This window comes from Bubalus bubalis, chromosome 14 (assembly GCF_019923935.1).
Source record: "Bubalus bubalis isolate 160015118507 breed Murrah chromosome 14, NDDB_SH_1, whole genome shotgun sequence".
NCBI classification, from domain to species: domain Eukaryota; kingdom Metazoa; phylum Chordata; class Mammalia; order Artiodactyla; family Bovidae; genus Bubalus; species Bubalus bubalis.
The window spans coordinates 61239997-61248459 of NC_059170.1; the positions used below are offsets into that span (position 1 = coordinate 61239997).

An 8463-nucleotide genomic window follows, 5' to 3' on the forward strand; every position below is an offset into this window, starting at 1 on the left:
TCCAGTTAGCAACTTGATATGTATCCTTTCAGTGCTTTTTCTATGAACATATGTATACTTACTAAAATCAGAAATATATCTTTATTTCATTTTTGGCTGTGCTGGGTCTTTGTTGCTGCACGGGCTTTTCTCTAGTTCCAAAGAGTGGGGCTTCTCTCTGGTCACGGCGCTCAGGCTTCTCATTGCGGTGGCTTCTCTTGCTATGGAGCATGGGTTCTAGGGCATGTAGCCTCCAGTGGTTGCAGCTCCCAGACTCTAGAGCACAGGCTTAACAGTCATGGTGCACGGACTTAGTTGCTCCTGGGCATGTGTGATCTTCCCTGACCTGTATTGGCAGGTGGATTCTTTACCACTGAGCCACCAGGGAAGCCCCAGACTATATCTTAGAGCATTTTGTAATTTCTTCCTTAAAAGAAAAACCAAGTATTTTTGGTAAAATCTCACTTTGACTAAGATGATTACCTTGGTAGCTGCAGAAGCAGACAGGGCTCTCATGGAGGGATGGTGGACCTCCTACAGGGTGAATTTGGGTTTCGCATGTAACGTGTGCATTTTCCGACCGTAAATGGTGTGTGGTAGAGTCACCATGACCTGTCTGTCACCTGTAGAAACTTTGCTCATGATTTATAAGTATGAGAATCTGCTTAGCCTGTTGATTCAACTCTGAATCGCAGGCTATTCATTTATTCTTTCTCTTACATGATTGTAATGAGAGTTGTTTGCCTAATTCATTCAAAATAAGGATCTAATACTGTGCCTATGCTTCTTGCCTCTTTTCTTTTTGAAAAAGTAAGAGGAATAGAATGTAGCTGATGTTCTGAGCGTTTACCAGGTGCCAGGCACAGTTAAGCACATCATACAATAGCATTTCAACCTCACAAAACCCTGTGGGGTAAATATTGTTAGTCCCTTAGTCCAATTTCATGTTGCAAAATGGAGACTCAGAGAGATTAAGCAACTTTTGCATGTTCTTAGAGCTAGTAAGTGTCAACACTGAAATTTAAACCCAAGCTGTGATTTCTAAACCTACCTTTTAATCACAGTGCTTATTGTCTCCCAGAATGAAACTAATTTACTTTTGCATCTTATTCTTCAAATACCCCAATCCCATCAACTCTTTAAGACTACAGCTTGTAACACATATCATTATTTCATGTTCTAATAACAAAGAAAAGTGCTGCTAACTATAATTATAAGATGCATTTCAATTTCTAAGAAGTAATCATGTGAAAAGTAGGTAAGTCTTAGAATCGATGAAATATGATAAAATTATAGAACTACTTTTCATAGAAATAAAAGGCTAATGCTGTGTTACCCACTTGCATGAGTGGTGCTGACAATGTAACTTCTTGGCGGGTCTGGTATATTCTCAGGATGAGTTCTCGAAGGCAGGACCATACATAATTTCCAAGTCACTTGCAGAAATGTTGGTTGTGTGGTTGGATTTGTCGCTGCAGTTGGATAAGTCATTATTATTCCTGCCAGTGGTCCCAGAAGCTTGGAATCGCCAAGCTGCCTAGAGCTGCTTGAAAATAATAATAGAAAAAGAGAACAGGGGCATAATGGATGAGGTATGTACAGCCTGCGTATTTGTGATTCTGGATGTAAGATGTGTACTTCTAGCAATTCTCTCCCTGCAGTGATTTATTGAACAATGACAATAGCAATGTTTTGTGGTTTCCAGGAAATATCAGCCAAAAAATGGTCACTGAAGAAGGAAATGAAATCAGTCCGGCAGAATTATTCCAGGAGAGTAGAATGAGACCAATAGAGTGAACACTGAGCCTTGAGACATGCCTGCAGAGAGGGGGTGAGAGCAAGAAGAGAAGGAGAAAGGTGGGGAAGGCAGCAGGTAAGAGAGAGGGAGGTGTGGGGAGAAAACCACAAAGGCTAAATCACAGAAGCTGAAGAAGGGTAGAATTTCTTAAGGCAGAGTTGGTCGTTGGGGGTCCAATGCGATACCAGGGCTCATTGGCTAATGACTACTTGTTGGTCAAAGTGGCAGAAACCAAAGAGGAACTAAAGAGCCTCTTGATGAGGGTGAAAGAGGAGAGTGAAAAAACTGGCCTAAAACTCAACATTCAAAAATCTAAGATCATGGCATCCCATCCCATCACTTTATGGAAAATAGATGGAGAAGAAGTGGAAACAGTGACAGAGTTTATCTTTTTGGGCTCGAAAATCACTACAGATGGTGATTGCAGCCACAAAATTAAAAGATTCTTGCTCTTTGGAAGGAAAGCTATCAAACTTAGACAGTGTATTAAAAAGCAGAGACATTACTTTGCCAACAAAGATCTGTATAATCAAAGCTATGGTTTTTTTCAGTAGTCATGTACAGATGTGAGAACTGGATCATAAAGAAGGCTAAGTGCCAAAGAATTGATGCTTTCAAATTGTAGTGCTGGAGAAGACTCTTGAGAGCCCCCTGGACAGCAAGGAGGTCAGACCAGTCAATCCTAAAAGAAATCAACTCTGAAGATTCATTGGAAGGACTAATGCTGAAGCTCTAATATTTTGGCCACCTGATGCGAAGGGCTGAATCATTGGAAAAGACCCTGATGCTGGGAAAGATTGAGGGCAAGAGGAGAAGGGGACGACAGAGGATGAGATGGTTGGATGGCATCACCAACTCAACGGACATGAGTTTGAGCAAACCCCGGGAGATTGTGAATGACAGGGAAGCCTGGCATGCTGCAGTCCATGGAGTTGCAAAGGATCAGACATGCCTTAGTGACTGACCAACAACAAAAGAGAAGAGAAAGCGATTGGAAAGCAGAGAAGACTCTCTTCCCCTTTATAATTTTATCAGAAATGTTACTGACACAGAAGTAAGGGTGGGAGGTTTCCACATATTTGCTGGATGGGACCTCATATATCCTGCCCTCCCTTAAGACCAGAACTCCTCACTTTCTGGATTACTTCCTGCCTCTTGTGCTGAACTTTCTCAATCACCTTGTCTGGATTATTTTCCCTCTTCCTGCACCTTCAGTATAGACTCTCCCCATTTTTTATCCTTAGCCCTGTTCTCTCCCTTCCCATTTATATACTGTCTTTGGAAAATCCTATTTACACCCCTGGCTTCAGTGATCATCTATTTTCCTGTGATGCCTGAAACCCACCTCTAGCCCAAACTCTCATCTCAATTCCTGACTCAGCCTCCCGCCCCTTCTTCACTCCCGTCTGTTCTGTCTGATAAATTTTGCAGCACGGTGTACATGGCCCAAGAGAATGTGTACTTCAGGCACTAATTTCACCCTTAGCCTGATCTTATGTTTTCTGCTTTCATTTTCCCTCTCCCTCTCCACTATCTCTTACCTGGACTTCAATCGTTTTGCTGTCTTTCATCTCCATTTGCTTTCGTTCTCCCAGTGTGAACTCTGTAACAGGCAAATTGGATCAAATCGGATGGAAATTCTTTAATGTCTCACCACTGCCTACAGGTTAAAACAAATGCCTTTCCCCGGGACACAAGTCCCTTCATGATTCCGCCTCTGATCCGGCCTCTGTCTACTTATCTGGTTTCATCTGTACCTGTTTCCCACTCAAGTTTTGACTCAGGAATGCTGAATTACTGGTAGCCATGGCTGTCCCATTTCTTTCCTTCTGCTTGGACAGAACCACCTACCCGACTCCATCTGCTGGACCAACTCATGCTTGTCCTCAGTTCTCTGACTCCCAGTCTAGATGCCCCATTATTCAAGCTCCAGTTATACTTTTTTAAAAAATTAATTGATGAATTCATTTGGCTGCACCTGGTCTTCTTTGCAACATGTGGGATCTTTAGCTTCAGCGTGCAAACTCTTAGTTGTGGCATGTGTGGTCTAGTTCCCTTGACTAGGGATCGAACCTGGGTCCCCTGCATTGGGAGTATGGAGTGTTGACCTCTGGACCACCAGGGAAGTCCACAACCCTACTTTTGCGTATCCCTTTTACATCCACTATTGCCTCATTACTGTCTGCTCTACCCTGATAGACTATAAGGGTTACAAGAGCAAGGGATCCCTTAGTTTTTTGCTTAGTACTGTCCTGGTGTTAAAGAAGAAATTTTTGGTGTCTCTAAGGATAGTTGTGTCCACAAGGAGTGCATTTGGGTGTTTACTCTGATTTTTTTGAAACAGTCATTCATTTAGGCAATATCAAAAAAATCAAATTCTTTCTCTTAAGGTCAAGTTATATATTTATTTTGTTTATAAATGTAGGGACTTCCCTAGTGGTCCAGTGGCTAGGATTCTGCACTCCCAATGCAGGGGGCCCAGGGTTCAATCCCTGGTCAGGGAACTATATCCCACATGCTGCAACTAAGAGTTTGAATGCTGCCAATGAAAAAATCCATATCAGAATGAAGATCGAAGATCCCGTGTGCCACAGCTAAGACTCAGAGCAACCAAATAAATTAACAAATAGTAAAAAAGAGAAATCTAGCAAATCTCAACATTTCAAGTGTAGGATTTAATATTTGGTCCCATTTATAAAACCAAACTTCTGTGCATTCGAGACTGTAATTATGACCAAAAAGTATGTTGAGTCCCTTTTTAAGTACTTTAGACATCTGGCTGTTAAACCTACCTCAATGTTTAATTCCTATCAACCCAATAATTAAACATGTGACCAGAAGTCACATGTAAATCATCCATTGTTTTCCGGGTCCAACCTATGCTAGCAGCTTGCTCTCTGTCTGCTTCAGCTACAGCAGCCGTGGTTGGGAGCCCTTCCTGATCTTTAGGCCGGATATCCTGGCTCCTTCTCTGGAAGCTGGTCTGGACTGTTCCCCAGGGACTGTCCTCTCCCATCCATCTGCAGAACTCTTCTCCCTCCCTGAACAGCACCCCAGGCACCTAGCACAGTGTATCAGGGACTTCAATAAACTGTGCGGTGAGTTCGTGGAGAGTTAAGGTAGAGAGTATTTATCTTGTTAACAACTGCAGTGGTAACACTGTGGGTTAGGGAGCATCCTCCCTGGTTACAAACCCTTTTCCTGAGAGTCGCCGCTGGCACCTCCCGGCATTGCCGTGAGCTTAGAGGCACTTTTAGCGGCTTCAAAGGATAAGACACAGCCTATTTAACTTGCCAGAGTTCTTCTAACAGAGACCAGGTCACATCTGGGTATGGGCAATGCTTGCCTAGTGGACCTGTAAAATGAAAATGTCCCTTTTCATAATGAGGTTTCTGAAGTAGTCCTTGTTTTACAGAAACTCTAGCAATTAGCCAAGTTGGAACTGGCAATCCCCAGTGAAAGGACCAGATATTTCCTGTGCTATTGTTTCTATTTATGACGGAGGTGGCACCAGATTACTGGGGGAAGGAAGATTTTAACTGTCAGTCTACATTTTATTCCTTTGTGTGTGACCTGGCAGAATCCTGACATTGTGATCTCCTTGAAGGTCATCTTGAACCTTATGTGTGCCCTGAATTTTCTTTCCAACCAAATGGCAACAGCACAGCCTGTTGGCTGTATCATACTTATGTATATTTATATCTTACTTGCTTTTAGCAACAGCAAACCACAAGCCATCCCACTTCAGAAAAATCAAGATGCCTTTCTTTGGCAACTGCACTCTCGGCTTTTTTAAATTTGTTGAGAAGGTAGTAGAGAAAAAAATGGTTATCTCACACGGTATGTAGTTATTTTTTCAAAGCAATCTTATACCTGAAAATAATTTATTTTTTTGGGGGGGGCCATGCTGTGAGGCATGTGGGATCTTAGTTCCCTGAACCAAGGATTGAAACCAGGCCCTCCACAGTGACAGTACAGATGAAAATAGTGGGAATCTAATAAATGAAATGTACTATAATTCTTTCCTATTTCTCTCTTATATATCATTGGACCTGCTTACCACTCTTTTGCTTCCAACACTTACATACACATTAAAAGAGAAAAAAAAACAAATATTAAGTATGTGCACTGCCTATTAAGGTCTACTTATTTCATATTAATGTAATATCAAAAAATTCAGAAAACAGATTATACACTAACAGGTTAATGGTAATTTTTTCTTATACAAGGTAAGTACATAAGCAATTCACATATCTTAATCACAATTTGGAATAAACACTAATCTAGTCTAGCAATGAGCTGGGTACTTGGTTTTGTAAAAAAAAAAAAAGAAGAAGTCAGGCATCACTAGTGAAGAAAAGCAGTGGTGAAGACTCCTAGTTGTCTGCCAAACTCCATCCTCCCATTCTTCCTTAGTATTAGAATGGTGCTGGAGATCTTGGCTGCATCCCACTCCCCTGCCTGAATCCTGCCTGAATCTTTACAGCAAAGATTAGCCATGTGACTCAGTGCTTATTAATGGAGCCTGTGTGCAAGTTTTGGAAGCAATTTAAAAAAATGTATTTATTTATTTGATTGCATCAGGTCTTAGTTGCAGCATGTGGGATCTATTTCCCCGACAAGGGATCAAACTCAGGCCCCTTGTACTGGGAGCACTGGGTCTTAGCCACTGGACCATCAGGGAAGTCTCTTGGGAGCAACTTCTGAGTCACTTGCTTACCAGGGAACTTCTGGTCCTGGACTCAACTCTTTCCCCCTTTATTACAGTCTGGCCTGGCCACGGCTTGGATAACCTTGGAAACCCTGTGTTGAAGAACAGCCATCTTCAGGCCTGGAACGGGGGTAAACCCACTTGGAAGTCCCACACTGGACTGTTAGATGGGCAAGAGCTGAAGACATAAATCCCGGAGCCCCATTTTCCCCTCTTTTAAATATGCTGCTCCTCAGTCTCCTTCTCTGTACAGTTCCTTCTGATACCCTGGCCTGTGGTTGGTACCTCCTTATCTTTTCATACAAACTCTTGTTAGGGCCTCTAATCTCGTCCCATCTCTTTGGGGCACCTTCTGGTCTTCAAGCCTGCCCTCTGCACTGAATGAACTCCCTGAAATGAAGCCTGAAGAGATCTCGTCTTAAAAGGACTATGACACCCTCTCAACCTTTGGGCTGCCCCTCCCCTCCAGCCCGCCCAACTCTCCTCCATGGATGCTTTTCTAGGTAAGGAATGAATTTTCCTGATCACTCCTAACAGGTATTTTTACAGGTGGTTTTTTCAAATTAGTATCTAAGCAAGTATTAGTATCTGCATTTGATTTTTCTTCTAAGTGTTTTTTCCCCATGTGTCAGTGCTCATCTCCCATTTCCTGCTTTCACTGATTTATTGGTAAAACCAGGTCATTTGTCCTACCTAGTGAATACACCCTGGATTTGTCAGATTTCTTTGTTGGGAGGTCATTTAATGTATTCTTTGTGTCAGATCTTTTAGCAGGCATGCTAGTTTGGCCTAGCTATGGGGTCAAGCTATGGGGTCCTGGTTGCTGATCTTATTACAGTACTTTAGATAAGCCTCTTATGTTCTCCATATGTTAATCTTCCCCATTTTCCCTGCCAGCTTCTCCATTCCTGTCTTTGTTCCTCTATCTGAAAAAAGAGGGTGACAATATTATGTCCTACCTTCAGGATGGCATGAGAGTGAAATGAAGCGCTTTGTGGAGTAAATATTAAGGTTCTTAGGAAGAAAGCACAATATAAGAAAGATAAGAACAACTTTTCTTATTCTCCATGCTGGGAAGGTGGAGAATTTGGCAATACAAAAGCTTTCGTGCCCCATGGGAGGAGGCATGAAGTCATTGGATATAGAGATCGATACTGTTCTTTTCCTCCCTGCATATATATCATGGTGTCTAGCCCTAAATGGTAAAGGAGGTTGCAAGAAGAAAGCAATACAATTAGAAATGTCACATCACATTAAGCTTATTCTGTTTGTCTTCTTCATTACTGCTTCTAATAACTGTGAGTGCCGTGTAAGGATCTAGTTGGCTTTTTACTCCGGATGGTGTGATCATAGCAAAACTGGATGAAAAGAATATTCTGACGTGGGAAACTGCATTGCAGATGATGATGAGAAATCTGGAGAGGTGGCCGATGACCTCTCAGTTTGCTCCGTAGACCCTGAAATCTCAGGTCAGGGATTGCCGTCCAGTGCTGCTCTATCGTCCTCCTCGCCATCTGCCTGCACTTCGAACTGCTCTCTTTACAAACCAGGATTCCTGAACATAGTCTGCCACAGGGTCCCCTCTCCTATTCCGGTCAAGGCTTGAGCTGTCAGCATCTCCTGCCCTAAGTGAACAGGGAAACCCTTGGTCACAAAAAGGCTGGTTGCCATGTGTTCTGTTGAGATTTGGCACCATAGCCAAATATAAAATCTCAGGGCAGTCTTTTAAGTTCGAAAGACTGAAAAGTAATTTCAATATTTAGAAGACACAGAATAGCATTTCTGCTTTGGTGTTTGCCCCGCATTCTGGGGAGACTGCTTGCAAACCTTGGCTCCCCCTCCTGGCATTAGTCACCGTGTCGCATCCTTTAAGCAAGAAACCCTGGGTAATCCAGACAGCACTTGCTAAGGGCCTTTATGAATGGAACATGATATTGAGCGAGAAAGTTTTTACTTGGTAGAGTGGGCTGCATGG

General features: G+C 42.6%; 1 non-coding gene across 1 annotated transcript; it reads left to right on the forward strand.

Moving 5' to 3' along the window:
* Positions 1 to 4207: 4207 nt before the first annotated feature.
* TRNAG-CCC lies at positions 4208 to 4281 on the forward strand. Its single transcript has one exon. It is a non-coding gene; the product is annotated as a tRNA-Gly (tRNA).
* Positions 4282 to 8463: the final 4182 nt, after the last annotated feature.